Here is a 19,728-nt window from a genome sequence, read left to right as displayed (position 1 = left end):
ATGATTTGGATTGAAGCAAAAGTGGATCGAATTAAGAAAATTAGATTTTTGCCCACCCCTAAAACTTCGTAATAAAGTTTTTTTCCACTCAAATTATTGGAGTATCAAGGTTTTCATCACTTAGTAAATTCAAACTTGAAAGAGAAAAAGATATATTTACACTGAGTTAAAATATTTCAAACATCATAAAGATATAGAAAGAAAGAAACATTTATCATGTTAAAAGTAGCTCTCTTAAATTTATCCACTTTTCTACATTCATGGTTAAACATAATTTTGATGCAATTCATAGTCTTCCTGCAAGGACAATAATGTGAAATCATGAAACTGGAATCTTATCTTACCCCAACTTGAGAATCTCTTGGATGGCTACTTTTCCATTTTATTCGGCTTGTTTTCATGTTCTTTTGTTGAGTATAACATTTTTTAGGTTACTTGCAAAAAGGACTCCAACGATTAAGTCAGTGAGAACTCTCAAGTCAAATATCAATTTCTAGTATTAATGAATCGCGTACCTTTAATTTTTGGGGTCCACATGTATTTGGAGAATATTAATCACAAATTACCAAGCTTGTGGGTTCATAGAATACTCAATCTTGTTGGTCTTATCCTCCTAGTATAGTACATCAATCCCCCAGCCTTTGGCGGAATATGTCGTGCCAAAGGTTTTTCTATGTTCTGGTTCTGCAAGAAAAAAATCCTCTTTTCTTGGTATTCTTGGTATGTCCCTACGGTAGTCCCCTAGCCTAGAGGAGTGGAAACAACGCTAAGGCTATGTCAGAAATGAGACAGGTAAGATGAAGAGACAAGGGGTGTCAGGGGTCGTGTTAGGAGAAGCTAAACAATCATCTTAATTATGAAGGTTTCAATCTTCATTAGTGTTATTTGAGTGGTAAAACTTTTTTGAGGGTTGGGTTTTACCTTATAAATAAGAATTGGGGTAAAGGTTATGCACATATTATCTCATTTGCTTACTGTGAGAGAATTGTATGGTTTCTGGTAAAGTGTGTCCAATATATATTCCCTTTCTCTTTATGTCGTCTACTTTCTACATATAAGGTATGTCTAGTGATAGTTCTTCTGTATCAGATTCAGGTAGTAGGGATAATGATTCAGTGAGTGGGTCTAGTGGTTCTATGTTTGGTGAGGGAGGGGTCCAAATGAAGGTTATTTTTGACGTTAGGGAGGATCCCGCTGAGGAAGTGGCTGAGAATAGTATACCGACAAAGACCAGGTACAAGTGGGTGGCTCCGAATGTGAGGACTTAGTACTCCTTGTTCAGATGGTCCCGATTACTTAATTTGTGGATGGGTTGTATCCGTTTTTTTTATAAGGATACTTCTCTAGATATCGTCTCTCTAGAACGGGATAACGTCGTTGAATGTGTATGCCATGATCAAGGGGAGGCTGAAAAAGGGTTCTTTTATATGTATATGCGCCACTTCTCTCAATTGCATATACGAATTCCCTTCAATGATTTCACCATGGGCGTATTACAGCTATTGAATGTTGCACCAACCCAGTACATCCCAATAGTTGGGGATACCTGCAAGCGTTCAGGGTGTTATGCTGATCATTATACATGCATCTTTCTCCTGAATGCTTTTTGTACTTTTATGATACGCGTCTAAGAAATCTGGTTACTTGGTTGTCCTTGGTCAGCCGACCAGGAATAAGTATGTTGGATACTTTTTCTCAATCCTTCAAGCATTTTAAGGACAACTTCTTTAAAGTTATTGTGAAAGAACCAGGTCGTTCTGTATTTTATAACGAGGATGGTTGTACTAAGTTCCCATTCAGCTAGACAAATAATCCTCGGCGTTATAAGGGGATGAAGAAGGAGGAGTTGTCAATGGATGACAAACGAGTAATAGAAGTTTTGGGGAGATTTAGCGATAAGTTGTCCATTAAGGGCTTAGTTAGATTTTATTTATTAGTGCATCCACTTGTTGATTTGGAAGATATCATTTTTTATTTTTTTTCCGTTATGTTTGGTGTAAGAAAGATAACCAAGTGTGTGTTTGTGTTGCAGAACACATGGCTTAGTTGGGAAAAAAGAATCTGAACCTTTTTAGGACTTTGCGTAAAGAGAAGCTGAGAAATAAAAAAATGCGGGAAAACTGAAGTTTCCAATATGCAAGAGCCACTAGTGGAAGTTCGAGTTCATGGCAACTCAAAAAGGAAGGCGCTAGTTCTTGTTTAGAAGGGAATCGTGAAAGATATGAAGATGGTAAGGGCTAAATTGCTAGGGTTGGGTTCAACCTTGGGACTTGAAGCTTGCTTAATATAGTTGTCGGAAACATCTATCCGTCGTGATATTGACATTAATTTGGCGGAAGTTGTGCTATCTTCTATAGATAATATGGAGCCTAATGTGATGATGAAGGCTATGTTGGAGTTTAACAGCAAAGCCTTAATTCTAAGCCAGAGAGAAGGTAGCCTTCTGCAGAGGGAGATCAAAGAAGGAGGAAAAGCAAAGCTAGAGGAAGTTCATGAGGAATTGAAGACTTTGCAGGCTAAGCATGAGGAGGACAGGGCTTCCTGGGATAAGAAAGGGAGGAGTGGGTGGCTGAAAGAAAACGGCTAGGTTTGTGGAAGGTTAAGTGCTTGGACTCGGAGAAGAAAATGAAACAAAAAATTAAAGACTTGGACAAAGATAATGAAGAGTTGAAAGAAAAATATGTTGGTATGGAGAACGAGTTGGAAGATTTGAAGAAATAAATAATCCAAGAACACATCAACGACTTCAACAAAGGCTTGAGGCAGGCAACTTTTTTTTGTAAGGAGGAGCAATGGCAGAACTTCGACCAAAATTTTAGGGAGGCCAATTATATTTTTTATATATAAATAATTTTTTTGTATTAAAAAAATATATTTTCTCACATCATTTTCTCTATTCAAAACAAACACATATGATAATAGAATCCAAAAAAAAAAATATGATAATAATATATATGAAAGTGTAACATAAAGTTTATTATCAACAATCATATATTAAAAAAATTCAAAAGTTATCTTTAGTCATAGTGTTTTTCCATGACTTAAAATCTTAAATAATTGAATCAGAAATGAAGTTTGTTGCAATATCCCTTGCAATATAGATTATCATAGTGTTTGCTATAAAAACTTTTAAAACCTAAATCAACTCAATGCCAATTAGAATTCAATGAAAATAAACTTAATTACATGTAACAATGAAAACATTTGAGTTAGGTCGTCCGCTTGGTTTTTTACTAAAAAAATAGCACGATAAATAATATGCAACATCTTTTAATGGTGAATACCGAATACTCTAACCATGAAGGAAATAAGTTAAATCATGTGTATTGAAATCTTCTTGGATAACCATCTTTACTAGACAACGAATAATTTTCTAGATGCATTTGTTATCGACCCCATTTTAGATAAGTCCTCCGTACCTCATCAATTTGATTTGGTAGGTATTGCCAAATTTGAGGACGTTTCTCTGGATCACATTCTAAAGCACTTTTAAATTAATTATACGTAACTCTAGAAATTTTAGAGAGTTGTTTTTCATTTTCTTCAATTTTTGGATTATTGTGAAGTTTCTCAAGTTTAGATGACGTAAATGCATTTTTTCATCTTCATCACAAACATTTCTCTTGAAAAAAGAATCAATTCTTCTACTCTTTATCATAATTTTTCTAATATAAATTTGTCATCTCTCACCTATTTAGGAAAAGATAAAATTATGAATACCCCAAATTAAATCTCACTTATCTTTTGTATCTATTAAGCCAACCAAGGATAAAGAGAATAAATAAATAAATCTACAACAGTAATGTGCATGAAGCAAAATAGAATAATTTACCGCCAAGAGAACAAAAGAATAATCATATGGTAAAAATATACTTCAAAATTTTCAGCATACCTTTGTCCTCAATTTTTTTCCCAATGACTACATATAAAATGAGGTTAATTGCATGAAAACAAAAAGAGACCATTCATTTCCCAATTACAGAAATGGTTTTTATCTAGAAACTAAGAAACAAATCAATCTTAAGATTATCAATTACAACTTTTTCCTTCGATTGTCATCTTACCAAACCCCTAATCATTTTCCCTTAAATTAGATGTATCAAATTAGTCATGTCATCAAGTTTGGTTTTTAAAAGGAAATGGCAGACCAAGAGAAAAGTATAAGGCAAATCTTATGAGAAGCCTAACATAGTTATAGTACAGGGGTTAATGTGCATGTGGGTCTCAAATTGTACTTGATGCTATGAACTTTCAAACAACTTTTAAGTTATGTTAGTAGTTGAGTGTTGCCTAGTTGAACTAACTCTCTTTGGAACTAGCACCAAACTAGTTGAATTGTTCCTTGACAAAGGAGGTGAATAACCTAGCCACTTTCATCTCACCCTGTTCAATACCAACTCCTTTCCATAATGAAGATAACACAAGGCCTCATCCTTGTCTCCTTTTTCTTTTCTAGAAAAGAAAAAATTAAAAGAGGAAGAAATTGTTGCCCTATTCCTCCTATCTTTCCATAACAACCCCATTAATTGGTTTTCCCAATCAAATTATATATGACTTTCCCAATAGGTAAAGAAGGAAATTAACATAGGAAAATAACATGTTTCAGGTCCAACATTTACACAGTTGTGCATCATTAAAAGTAATATGTTTATGATGCAAACCACTAAGAACATGCCAAATTAGTGACGTGTCCTTCTCCATGCAGAGAAGCAACACCCTAAGCAACCTTCTCGTAGTGCTAAATTGGTCAAGACCATTAAGGTTGGTTTGCTTGGAAGACCTTGGCAAGTGTTATTGAATGAAAGCCTTCAAATTCTTAGCAGTCACCCACTATACTCCACTAAAGAACCTATTTTGTAAGACCCGTGGAATTTAATTAATTAATTAAATAATTAGTTAATAAATGCGGGTGGGCAAATCATTTATGACATTAAATTATAGTTGGTATGATGTGGAAAAGTACTAGCTCAAATGGTTGAGAGTACTTTGATTGTGTGTGAGGACTTGGGTTCGAGTCTAATGTATGTTAACTTTTGTTATTGTTTTATTATTTAAATTTGTGTAGTCATGTTGTGGAATGATATGATGTTTGAATTGGGTTGTTAAGCATGAAATACGATTAGTTGAATTGGTTATACTATGAAATGGTGATTGAGTGGTCATGGATTCAAACCTTGGAAAATCAAAACTAAAATCTTAATTTTTTTAGTGTTTATGCTTTGAATTGAATATGAAAGGTTGGGGAGAAAACCCTAGAGTGGACAGCAAAGAGGTGGTTGGAAAATGGCCATAAGGAGGTGGTAAATTACATTTAACAAAATTATGACTTAATTTTCGGGTATGGTAATTAACATAGTTTTAGACACCCTTTAAAAAGAAGGATTTGGCTTAAAGTTAGAGTTTTTGCAAAACTGAGGTTATACCAGAAAGTTAGGCACGAAAATCAGAGAGATTGGTGAGATGGAGTGAGGTTCTAAAGTCAAGTGAGAGCACACCAATAGAGGAGGGAACGTGGTGATCATTGGAGTTCTTTAAGCAAACCAATTCTTAGCAAAAGGATTCAGGTTAGGGGAGCTAGACTCCTTAATTTTATGCTTATTATTAATAATGCGTGATGTATGGTATATTGGATGGCTGTGCACTGTTAATTCTTTGAATTTCTGCGTTTCTGGAATTTTTCCAAAAACCGCCTGGCAGGTGATGAACCACCGTCAGGCGACTCATGCATTTTTATGTGTTATGGGTTTCTAGAAGAGGAACCGCCTGGCGGCACACTCTCGGCCGCCAGGCGACGCAAGGCGTCTTAAACAATTTCTGGGTTGGCTGATGAAACACTTGGCGGGATTGGTTGAATCGCCAGGCAGCGCGGGGCAATCTAACTCGTTCTGGGTTTTCTGGAATTCTTGGTTGAATCTGATCGGGGCAAAAGTCAGTGGTAATTCTTATAGAGTAATATTGATGACCAACGACGGGTATAATCACGTAATTAAGGGCTTAAATGAAGGGAACAATGTATATAAGTTTAGGGTTGAATGTGTGATATCTTCATTTACGATTTAAACTGGGTTACCGTGAATTGGACATAGGAATAGTTGATCAATGTAATTAAATATTGAATTGTTATGATTGTGCTTGGATGGGGATTGCATGTAGTGGGAATTCACAAAGATGGAAAAATGGTTGGGTTTTGGGTGCGGGGAAAATCTGAAAAAAAATGTCTAGATGGTAAGCACCGCCTGGCGGCACGGGGACTAGCCGCCAGGCGCTAGCGCAGTGGCAGTGCTGCTACAGGTTGAAGCGTCGTGCGCTGAGGTTGGATTCTGTTCCCGTTGGGTTAGGATCAGTAGATGGAATTTTTGTGATAGTTGTGAAGGTTTGATGATGGAGTTCGTGTATGAACTACAAGGGTGAGAATTACCTTAGGAGGTAGTGATATCAGATATTAGAGGTTTTCCTATATTATGGCGTAGTAGAGATTCTGGATACTGGATAGGTTGGGTGCAAGGGGGTTTAGAGAATTGACCAATTATTGTGAATGAGAGTTCAAACAGTGTAATAGGCTTGGCAACAACTTAATGGTAAAGAATCTAAGAGTACTAATATGTTAAGAAGGAAGGAGCTTAATGTTATAATATAATGTGTCCTGTTATCAAGCTAGGGAGTGAGGATTGAACCTCACCATTGTTAGTAACCATTTAAGTTAGATGATACCAGGGATTGATCATATGGAAATTAGGTAAGAAACTGTGCTAGACTTGAGCAGAAAAACCAGTACGCACAGTACTGTCATGGCACCTGGCGATGGGACGCGAACTGCCAAGCGGTAGCGGGATCACAGTGGGGTCTCAAGGCTTGGTGCGCCTGGCGGCGGGGGCAGTCCCGCCAGGCGATCCCTACAGCGAGAGGGATTTTAAGGCATTGTGCGCCTGGCGGTACGCGACACCCGCCAGGCGGTCTGAGAGCTGGTAGCGCCTGGCGGCACGTGTCCCCCGCTAGGCGATTTGTACTGTTGCAGCTTGAAATTTTGGTTGTGTAATCGTGATCTACAAGGCGTCTAGCGGTGCTTTAAAGGTGGGTTTGCTGGTGTTCCTTGAATTGTGGCTCGGAACGTATCCCTTGAGTTGTGGCTCGGGATAGGGATTAAGCACGTGGTATTCCTTGAGTTGTGGCTCGGGATAGGGGTTAAGCACGTGGTATTCCTTGAGTTGTGGCTCAGAATAGCATCTCTTGAGTTGTGGCTCGGGATGGCGGATGAACACGAGGAACCCTTGAGTTGTGGCTCGGGTAGACGAGTGTTGCCTGTGTGAGTGTGCTAGTTGTGGCCAGTACAGATGGGTCCAGATAGATTGCCCTCCTCAGTTGTTGGCTGACGAGTTTGGTAGTCTTGGGACGATACAGACTATGTTCGTATATGGGAACTCTACTTGGTGTTACGGTGTATGATCCGTAGCATTGTTTCCTGCACGTGCTCTATCGGTCGTGGCCGATAGGTATGGCAGTAAGTCACCTTGAAGTAATCATTAAACGATGTAGAACACGAATAATCTGATTGGGGGTCAGATGGTAGGAATTAAAGTATAGAACATTGTGGGATGCTAAGTTATGTATAGTGATATGTGTGTATGTAGATATATATATCTGTAACATTATATATGTTTTATCTGTTAAGCTCACCCTATCTGCATGTGTTTGGCGATGATCGTGTACGCGGTACACGGGAGCAGATGTTGTTGATGCAGGTGGCTCAGGTGAAGCTTAGTCGCGGAGAGGGGAATAGACTCGGGGAAATCTTATGTTTTCTTTTATTTGCTTTTGGAATCAGTTGTAAACCCTGATGGGTGATTTTATAACATTGGGTTTTTGGTTTTTATAACTGATGGTTATAAACATTATTTTGCTCATTTAATAAATTTTAAATTTTCCCGCGTTTTGGGAAAATGAGGTATTATTAAATGCGTTGTTATTTATTTACTTCTTTTATTTTATTTATAAATCCGTAATATCCTGACGGATGTTACATATTTCATTCTCCTTGTAAGAAAAAAATAAAAATCCTAGGAGCTTTTTTGTGGATATATGACAAGCTCTTTACACAATGAGACTTCCTTATCACAGTTAATGCTTCAAACATGTGACACAAAATAGATATATAAGCCATGCTAACTTCAAAAATTTAATAAAATAGGATCATGGCTATACGTGACTTTAGACACACTTAGATGTCATATCTAGATAAGTTATCTGAAAATTACGGCTAACTTAACATGTGTACATAGGGGTGTCAAGCCAACACTGTCAGGTGATTCCAATTATTTTCAAAAGTTCTAAAATTTAATGACGAACATAATTAACAAAATATTTCTTAAACTATAACCAAATATATTCATGTTTGCAGGTACCAAAAATATATCCAAGACAATTAAAAGTTAAGTAAAAACCTTTGAACTCCCTATAATGTACTAGCAACCTCCTCCATAGTGGACTCAAAGTTTGGATATTCTTGGATGCACTTATAGGTCTATAGGACAACAAAATCCAAGCAACTTTTTCAACCTCACCCAATCAAAGAAGAAAACTCGCAAGAACATATACCATCATCCCATTATTAGTTTGCAGTCAAAGTTAAAATTTCCCTTAGCCAACTCCTCAGAAGAAGAAAATTCATCAAACAAAATTGAATACTGTAATAATAAAAGTCAAAATCTGATAAGAAAACGTAAGAAGAGATTTTGCATGTTGATAAATAGAAACAAGATGGGGTAGAATTTGACGAACCCGTATAGGCAAGGATCAAATGGATTTAGGCAATAGGTTAAGGAGAAAACGTCATTAAGGTCAATCTTGCAATTTCTGGAAGCACATATACAACTTGAAGATGATGGAGAAAAGAAGAAAAAGGAGTCCACCACACTCGAAGATGAGGAAGGAGGTGAGCCCCTTCACGCAGTCGTGGAAGAGTGAATGATCGAGAAGAAACGAGTTTTAATCGAAAGAAATGGAAGAGAGAGAACAAATTGATTTAGTTTTAGGGCCAACTCCACCATAACCTTGTCCCAACCCAGTTTACATGGGGTTTGAAGGGTTGGGACTTTAGAAAAGTCTCTTTTGAGTGGACTAAAAATATAAGGTTTAGTTTTAGAGGAGAACAAGACTAACCCATGGATAAAGGACTCAAATGACATCTCTAGATGAAATTATTGAACTAAAAAATTTAATTAATATAATATAATAAATATTGACATATTTAATTCTTAATATAATAAAAAAATTATAATTTCAAGATAGTAATTTTCATTAGATTAATTTTATTTTAATTTCATTAATTATTAATATAATTAAATACATATTTAAATTTTTAATAATTGTTATTATGTTTATTAAAAAAATTAACATGAATATAAAAATATTAAAAATTTGGACTTTATAATACAAAAAGAAAAAAATAATGAAAGGCTCTTTTCAACTTTAACTGTATATAAATGTAAATTTTATATTTAATGAATACATATAATAATTATTGAATATGAAATATATATTTATTTTAACTACTAACAAAATTTAAATAAAACTAACTGAATTAAAAATTTTGTATTAATATTATAATTTTGTTTATTATACTAATAACAAAATGTGTGAATATTTATTGTATTAAATCTCATTATATATCTTAAAAAAAAATCACATCTTTTTGCACGAAACACATATAGGAAATCAGAATGGTTGTAGCATCTTATAAAATGGGAGAAAAAAAAAGTGGATCTCTCCTTTCCAATTCGTGAGTATCAATGAAATGCTTATTTAACCTTTAATTATAACCTTCCTCCCACTTTGATAATACCATAATGCAAATCTGTGGGAGTTCACAAATTGATGTGAGTTTGGAAAAGGAGTGTACGGAAGTGTGATTGAGGATTTTGAGAGTGAAAACTATGGGAAACCAACAAGAAAGATTAATATGTATACAAAATATAGAGTGGGAGAAGAAAGTTAATTACTAAAGGTGGTTAAAGAGATGAAAGAAAGAAGATTGAGACTACAACAATAAATTAGCCATTTTGTTGCGTTTCAGAAAAATGTATGGTTGCGTTTAGGGTTAGATGTGATGTTTTTAGTATATATTTTGGATAAAAGAAAAACACATCCTTTTATAGATTTTGTTTTGAATAATCAATATAGTGTTCTAGTAGCTGACAAAATCACGAACCAAAATAAATTCCTGAGGCGTGTAGATTCACCGTCCTTAAGGATTTATCCGCAGTGTATTGTGCAAGTCTCCAAGATACAACAGGAACTTCTCGGATTTTTTGAGGATCTAAAAAACGAGCAAGATAACTCTTAAAAAGAGTAAATAAATAAACCCAGAATGAGAGAAGAAATATAAGAGAGAAAGGAGAAGAGAACTGGGGAGAATGAATCAAAGTATGGAAGTGTGTGTTTGAGGGAGGAGAATGATCCTCTATTTATAGATGGTGGGTGGGGGCATAAATGGGTCAAATCCATGGCTTGCAAGAGAGAAAAAAAATATCCACAACAACCCCAACGTTTAAAATATATGGTTGCAACAATGCACCATATTTGCATCCGAAAATAAGGGAAAAAATCACGTTCTCGGTGCAACGAACGACTTGCAATATTGTTATTGTTAACTCCTAATTTTGTCTGAGTGAATAAATTTATTTTCAAAAAAATAAAAATAAAAAAATAAATAAAGAATGTTTTTAGTTAATGGTAAATAAAAAGGTGAAATAATTTTTCTTCAAAGATTTTCAAACTTTTAGCAAAAAAAAAAGTAAGAGCTCAATTTAATTTTAATTATCACATACCTTTTCATAAGCCCAATAACCCAAGGTACCCTTTGTTCCTGGTAAAGAAATTTGTGATATGATTCTAATCATTAGAAGTAATATCTCTTCAAATGGTAAGAATCAATATTACTAATTGTGATTGATTTTGTGCTCTGATTTGTTAATGGTTAGAATCAATATTACTGATCTTGATTGATATTGTGCTATGATTTGCTGCGATTTGATTCTCATAATGTACTGCTATCATGACCAATTCCTTCCTTATATTGTTCATTACAATTAAGGCTCAAATTGCACTGATATTGCAAGGTGTGAGTATAAATACACGCTCTGTCATATGAAAAAAAAAAAAAAAAGAAAATATTCTCTACACTCTCTCTTTCTTTCTCATTACCACCCATACCCACATAGACACATATCATTTCTATCTCTCTCGGAAAAATTAACAAAAATATTAGAAAATGAGGCAAGAAAAAGAAGAAAGAAAAGGTGAGGACATATTGAAAATATTTGACGGTACGTCACTCTCAATTCTTTCATCTTTAGATTTAGTTTTTCCAATTTTCATTCTTTTTTTTAATCATAAAAAATATTTTTTCCCTTTCTTTAATGTCTGCTGCTGGTCGCTCGCGTCGCATGAAAAAAAAAATACATATACTTGATCTACAACTAAAAAAATTAACTTTCTTTGTTTATTTTTTGATATCTATCTGATTGCTCACGTAGCAATGACATCCACACCCACTTTTAAATAACTTTTAAAAAATATATATTAAAAATTTTTAAATTTAAAAAAATGAAAAAATAAAAGATTAAAAAAAAGAATTTATTTCAAGTGTTTGTCCGCCCGCTCGCGTCATGTGACACCAATTTTAAATTATTCAAAATACGAAAAATTTAAATAAAAAGGTTTTCAAAAATATCAAAAATTTCAAATCATTTTCTAAATAGTTTTTTAAAGAACTACGTAACTCTAATTCTCCATTGTGAATAGAGATACGTAGGAGCGATGATTAATCCTCGTTGGCCCCAAAAAACCAAAAAAAATATTTTGTTTCTTTTGTAAATTCATTTACTATTAATTTTGGGGAAAATAAATATTTTGAAAATCCACATAACTTTTCACATTTAATTAAAGGTATCGTTTTAGGACGAACGTTGTGAGGTGCTAATACCTTCCCCACGCGTAACCGACTCTCGGACCCAAAATCTGGTTTTTTAGCAGACCTTGTCTTATCTTTTTTTTTGTTTTTCCGTAGCAGACCTTGTCTTATCTTTTTTTTTTGTAGTTTTCTAGAATAAACTATGGTGGCGACTCCAAACTCTGTTTTTTCAAATTTTATTTTTAGTTCGCTGTCCCGTTGCGATTTCGGTTGCGAAAGTATATATATATATATATATATATATATATATATATATTATATACATGTGTATATATATATATATACATGTATATATCTATGTATATACATGTATATACATATATATACATAGATATATACATGTATATATATATATATATATATATATATATATATATATATATGTGTGTGTATATATGTATATATATGTGTGTGTGTGTGTGTGTATATATATATATATATATATATATATATATATATATCCTCGGTTTCATGTAGAATGTAATGCATCAGAGCTGGTATAACAAGCTATATGAACCAGTTTTAGATTAGGAAACTTAACACATAGTGTAGTTGGTATAACAAGCTATATGAACCAAGGACACTTGATGTGTGTTAGCGGTTCATCAATCATAATACACCCCCATAATTATTTGTTGTTATCATTGTGTTGCGCTTACTAGGCCATGCACGTGCCCGATGTTCATGAGTGCTCTAGAGATCACGCCAAGATCTCATACAAGCAGCCCCACTTGACACTCATATAGGTGATTTCATCAAGTGTATACTGCAAATCATACACCACCTGTAAAGGATATGAAAATCATTAAAACTTTGTTTAAACTAAAATTCTTACACCACAAAGAATTTTAATCACAAACTTTAACCTCTAAAAATGCAATTTCTAGCACTTTCACACACACCATAGGAATGGACATAATTGATTTAAAATCAATTTAGTGCTATCAGAACTAACAAGTGACTTGTTTTTACCCATATGAACCTTATTCATGGGATCTCCAATCACAAAGGTTGGGTTGCCATCACTTGTTTGTTTGCAAGTGGCTTAAGTCTCATTCCCCTTGATGTTTCTGATATCATGTTTCCTCCCAAGGGTTTAGTCAGAGGATCTGCTAGATTTTGTTCTGACCTCACATAATCAATGGAAATAATTCCACTCTTTAGTAGCTGCTTAACCAAATTATGCCTCAATTGAATATGTTTTTTCTTCCCATTGTAGTTTTTGTTTTTAGCTATAGCTATTGCCGATTGGCAATCACAATGAATTGAAACACATGGGGTTGGTTTTTCATTCCTAGAGGAATGTTTGCTAAGAAGTTTTTCAACCACTCAGCCTCACTACCAGCCATTTCGAGAGCAACAAACTCAGATTCCATTGTTGATCTTGAAATAATTGTTTGCCTGGCTGATCTCCATGTAATCGTACCACCCCCAAGTATGAATACATAACCACTAGTGGATTTTGTCTCATCTGAATCAGAGATCCAGTTAGCATTAATGTACCCTTCTAGTACAGTAGGAAATCCACTATATTCAATGACATAATCCATTGAACCTCGTAAGTATTTAATAAGTCTTGAAAGTGCATCCTAATGTTCCTGATTAGGACATTGAGTGTACCTACTCGGTCTACCTACTACACAAGCAATATCAAGTGTTGAAAAGCTCATTAAGTGCAGTAAGCTCCCAATTATCTGGGCATACTGAGGTTGAGAAACAAATTCTCCTCTATTTCTCATTAATTTAGAGTTAGCATCATAAGGGTTACTCACTACTTTGAACTAATAATATCCAAACTTCCTAAGAAGTTTCTCAATGTATTGTTCTTGGGATAGTGATATACTATCTCCCTTCCTTATGATTCTAACCCCTGAAATCAGATTGGCTTCACCCATGTCTTTCATTTCAAAATTAGATCCTAGAAACAATTTAGTTCTAGAAACTATATCAATGCATGTACCAAATATTAACATGTCATCCACATACAAACTTATAATGACATATTCACCATTTTCAGATTTAGAATACACACATTTATCAGCATCATTAGGTAAGAAACCATCACATCGTAAGACACTATCTAGTTTTTCATGCCATTATTTAGGTGTTTGTTTTAACCCATACAAAGATTTTAAAAGCTTGCATACCTTATTTTCTTGACCATGGACAACACACCCCTTAAGTTGAGTCATATAGATTTCCTCCTCTAACTCACCATTTAGAAAATCAGTCTTAACATCCATTTGATGTATCACTAGCTTATGGGTAGCTGCTAAGGCTAACAAAACTCGAATTGAGGAGATCCTAGTCACAGGGGCAAAGGTGTCAAAGTAATCTATGTTGGGTTTTTGAGTAAAACCTTTTGCTACTAACCTTGCTTTATACTTATCTATGGATCCATCTGGGTGATACTTTTTCTTAAATATCCACTTACAACCAATGGGTTTTGCTCCTTTAGGCAAATCTACTAAGGTCCAAGTACTATTTTTTTTGAATTGATTCAATTTCAGTCCTAATGGCTTTATCCCACTGTTTTGCATCAGAAACTCTAGTAGCCTCTAGAAAGCTTGTTGGATCATTTTCAACCAGATAGGTATAAAAGTCATCTCCAAAAGAAGTTTCCGTCCTTTGTCTTTTACTTCTTCTCAAAACCTCACACATGGCATCACTATTATTATCTATAGACTGTTCAGGTGTCTCACTAACCTTTAAAGGAAATATATGTTCAAAGAACTGAACATTTTTTGTCTCCACAATAGTATTATGTTCAATTACATCACTTTTAAGAACAAGAAACCTATAGGCAACACTATGTTCGACATAGCCTAAAAACATACAATCAGAGGTTTTAGAGCTTATTTTTCTTTCCTTAGGATCGAGTAACACTACCTTAGCAAGGCACCCCCACACTCTTAGATATTTAAGATTAGGTTGATAACCTCTCCACAACTCATAAGGTATTTTACCAGTTTTCTTATGAGGTATCCTATTTTGTAGAAAACATGCAGCAAGAATAGCTTCTCCATAAAGGTTATCAGGTGCACTAGAACTAATAAGCATGGCATTCATCATTTCCTTAAGAGTTTTATTCTTTCTCTCAGCTACTTCATTAGACTCAGGGGAATATGATGGGGTTACTTCATGGATGATACATTCTCTAACACAATATTCATTAAACAAAACATATTCACCACCACTATCTGATCTAATCCTTTTAATTTTCTTATTCAATTGATTTTCTACTTCTTCCTTATAGTTTAAAAACACATCGAAAGCTTCATCTTTATGCTTGATTAAGTACACTTTAGTGTATCTAGAATAATCATATATAAAGGTTACAAAATAATTTTTACCACCTCTAGACATAGTCTGTTTTAAGTTGGCTAGATAAGAATGAATTAACCCTAATAATTCAGATTGACATTCTACAGGATAACAAGTTTTCTTTGTTACTTTAGATTCTACATATATATCACATTTACCACTTTGTTTATCATGCATATTAATTAATCATAGTCGTTGTAATGTCATAACATACAGAGAATTCACATGTCCTAATCTAGCATGCCACATATCATACGAGTCAACGATATAAGCAGAAGAAGATTCATTAATAATTTATGAAATATTGAGTACAAAGAGACCTTGATCACAATATCCCTTTCCCATAAAACATTATTTTTTGTCATTACAATCTTGTCAGATTCAAATGACACTTTAACCCCAAATTTTCCCAGTAGTGCCCTAGGAAACGACCGCAACTATAGTATCTTCCCCTTAAGTTATATTTGCCCTAGGAGGATTGTCATTTCTTTCTCTACGTCGGCACTGAGCTGTATGATGGCCAAGCTTCCCACGTACGAAGCAATTTCCCTTTTTCTTAAAGATGGGATAAGATCCTTTGGGACGGGAATTTCGAAAATTATTTTTCTTATTGTGATCAGGTTTATTCTCGTACCTTTTTTGTGCAAGTTTTTCTTCTACAATGTTAGCTTTTGTAGATAATGCTTTGACCTTTGCAGTAGCACATTCCTGCATGTTGGTATCTTCGACTATGATGTGTGTAATAAGCTCTTGAAGCAACATCTTCTTGTGTCTGTGTTTCAGTTGTTGTTTATAGTCAGTCCAAGATGACGATAGTTTCTCGATCAGGAGTTCTGAAACAAACTCATCAGGAAGGACTATGTTCTCTGCTTTGATATCTTCAAGCAACTTGTGATATTCGTTGATTTGGATCTTAATGTCCTTATCTTCAATCATCTCCCAGCGGTAGTAGTTTCCTATGATGAATATTTGTCTGACTATGTCTTCAACAGTATATTTGAGGGTCAATGAATCCTAAATTTCTTTCGCTTTCTTGTATGAACAATACACATCGATCATGTCATTAGACAATGCACTAAGTAAAGTGTGTCGGCATACCTTATTTGCATGAATCCAATCTTCAATTTGTTTTGAAGGGATATTGGAGTTGGGCTTTGAGGATGTGAGAGCAGTAGCAACTCCATACATGTCTAAAAGGGTAGACACACGTTCTTGTCAGCGCCGAAAGTTTTGTCTAGAGAATACCTCGATTTTTGACACATCCGGAAAAGGTTTCGCAAAGACTGATTGAGCTCCGGAAACAGTATTTGGATTCTCCGTAGAGGATGTGTTGTTGTTGTTGTCAGCCATAAGTCCTTAAGATTGTTCTAGTAGCTAACAAAATCACAAACCAAAAAGAATTCCCGAGGCATGTAGATTCACTACCCTTAAGGACTTATCCGCGGTGTATTGCGCAAGCCCCCAGGATACAACAAGAACTTCTCAGAATTTCCAAGGATCTCAGAATTAGCAAGATAACTCTTAAAAAGAGTAAATAAATAAACCCACAATGAGAGAGGAAATATAAGAGAGAAAGGAGGAGAGAACTAGAGAAAATGAACGAGAGTATGAAAGTGTGTGTTTGAGGGAGGAGAATGATGCTCTATTTATATATGGTGGATGGGGGCATAAATGGGTCAAATCCATAACCTGCAAGAAAGAAAAAAAATATACATAACAACCCCAACGTTTAAAATATATCATTGCAACAATGCACCATATTTATATACAAAAATGAGAGAAAAAATCACTTTCTCAGGACAACGAACGACTTTTGATATATATATATATATATATATATATATATATATATATATATATATATAACATATATATAGTTGGAATTTGGTTATCCATTAATTATTTACTTTTGAACATTAAACCGATGAGATCATTTCTTTACATTGTTCGATTTAAGGATTGGTAAGGTGGAGTGTGGGCAAAAACATGTTATCAATTATTAAAGCATTTAATCACATTTACACACACTTCAAAAATATAAATTATAAATTTAGTCAAATAGTTACTCAGTGCAATTTTAATAAAATAAAAATAAAAAGTACTGGCAGTGGTTACATAATAAATGTCTTTTTTAGAATAGTGTGAATAAATTTGTGCGAGAGAAATGATAAAGGTAGTTTACACTCTCCTGAATAAAAACAACTGTAATTTATTCTAATGTAATTTTTTGTTTATTTATTGTGATATTATATGAACAGTTACTTTTATTATATTAGTAATTTATGTTTTCTTTTATTTTTTATTTAAAATATAATTAATAGTATAATAAGAATATGAAATATATCTATGTTATTATATAAAGGAATTTTCACGACATTTTTATTTTTATTTTATCTTTCAAGTAATTATTTTTTTAAATTAAAATAATTACATGTTAATTTCAATTTAACCGTTTTGTTTTTTTCTTACAATTATATCTTTTAGGTAATATTTTTCAAATTGAAATAATTATCTTATTGTTTTTATAGTAACCGTTAATTTAAATTTAACTATTTTTTAAATTAAAATAACAAATTTATCATTTTTATGCAAACATTTTCTTTGTCTTAGTAACCAAACCTCTTCTCTCTATTCCTTTCTTATTTCTCCTTTCCATATCTCACGTGTTTCTAAATATGATCACTCAATGAGCACCTTAATATCATTTATGCTTGATAAAAAAATCAAATAGAATAAGTTTTTATATAGTTTCCTTCTTTTTTTATTTTTGAATGGTTTTAGTCATCGATCTTAGTGAGGTCAACTGAGATAAGAGATTTTCTCAACTTGTTTTACCATGTATTGGACTTTTGTCATGTTTGGATACCTTGCTCTAGGTCTTTAGTTTAGAGTTATCTTGTTTCTTGAATTGTGGGATTTAGCTATGAAGAAAGTTATTCTCAAGTAAGGGAAGTTAGCAAAAGTTATATTACTATTGATTCAAATTATGATGATGATGATGTTGATGATAAGATTGTGATAAATAAATGAAATACTAAATTTTGTTTATTGAGTAGTTATTTACGTTGTAAATTGAGTTAGTCTGCACAATTTGATTAAATTGATTTATGACTAGCATTAACTTTGTTCTAATATAGTACTTGACATGTGAACCTCTCTCATGTTCATGGTAATTTTCAGGACAAAAATGGGAAAATCTTGCCTACTTTGCGCAGAAAATGGGATAACATCATGTATTATATAAATGAAGACTATAGTGGAAGGGAAAATGTTATGAATCAATGTCAGATGCCCATACCATTTAATATGGAAACAGAGCAAGCCGCTTATGTTCCCCATTAGATACAACTTCACTCGGTTTGCCATCACATGAAATGAACTTACCCCTAGATTAAAGGTCCCTTTTTTTAACTCATTTTATCTTGTATAGGTAGTTTATCTTCATATTCTTTTTCTTTATAGTGGAAGAATAGTCTGTATTTTCAACTCTTTAACCCCATTATGAGAGTTGTGTTCAGTAAGGACTTCTTGTGATCATTTTTGTATCATGGAAGAGCTATAAAGTATGAAACATTTGAAATTTAACATTAAAGGTTCCATGATTTGGATGATCGAATCCATGGCATTCATGATCTACTAACCTCGTACCACAATAGAGACAATAATCAAGATGACTTATTGGGTTGGCTTTAGGATCATGCATTACATCTTTGGTGCTGCATTTCTATTTTATGAGTTCTACCAATATTTTAGTCAGTTGTTTTTAAATATAAGCATGTTGATTGTATCATTTTTAAAGTTTTTATCTTTTTTATTGTTGGTTCTAATTCCCTGTTCGTGGTTTTCATTAATAAAATTTAGTTATTAATCTAGTTCTTGTCTGCTTTAATTTTATTTGATGAACCAAAGAGGGAGAAAAAGTAAGAAAAGTAAGGATTTGGAAAGCTAACATAAGACAAATTAAGGAATTGGAGGAGAAAAATTAATGAACTATATTCTGATATAACAAACCATACTAGTAATAGGTGAAGTATGTGTATATGTGTGTTTGTTATCTTGTGTGCACTATTTTTATTGTATATTTTAGATTCACAAGCTTGACAACAATGGAAGACCTTTTCACCAAAATGGATGTTGCTTCGTCAATTCAATGGATATTGGCTTCATCACATCAATGGGAGATTGTTAGTACAAATGACTTTGATGCATGGATATTACATGAAGATATTGCATAGTAACTTGATGAAGATATTGCATAGTAAATTGATGAAGACTTGGTAAATTGATGAAGACTTGATAGATTGATGAAGACTTTAAGAAATGTTGTGTTGATCAAGCTTGATATGTGCTTAATCTAGCTTACACGTGAAGTGTAAGACTCGGGAAATAAAATAATTATAATTCTAAGGTGATATTGGACGTGAGGAATATTAATT

The sequence above is a fragment of the Vigna unguiculata genome, chromosome 8 (assembly GCF_004118075.2).
Source record: "Vigna unguiculata cultivar IT97K-499-35 chromosome 8, ASM411807v1, whole genome shotgun sequence".
NCBI classification, from domain to species: domain Eukaryota; kingdom Viridiplantae; phylum Streptophyta; class Magnoliopsida; order Fabales; family Fabaceae; genus Vigna; species Vigna unguiculata.
The sequence above is the reverse complement of the archived record's forward strand: the minus strand, read 5'-3'. Positions refer to the sequence as shown.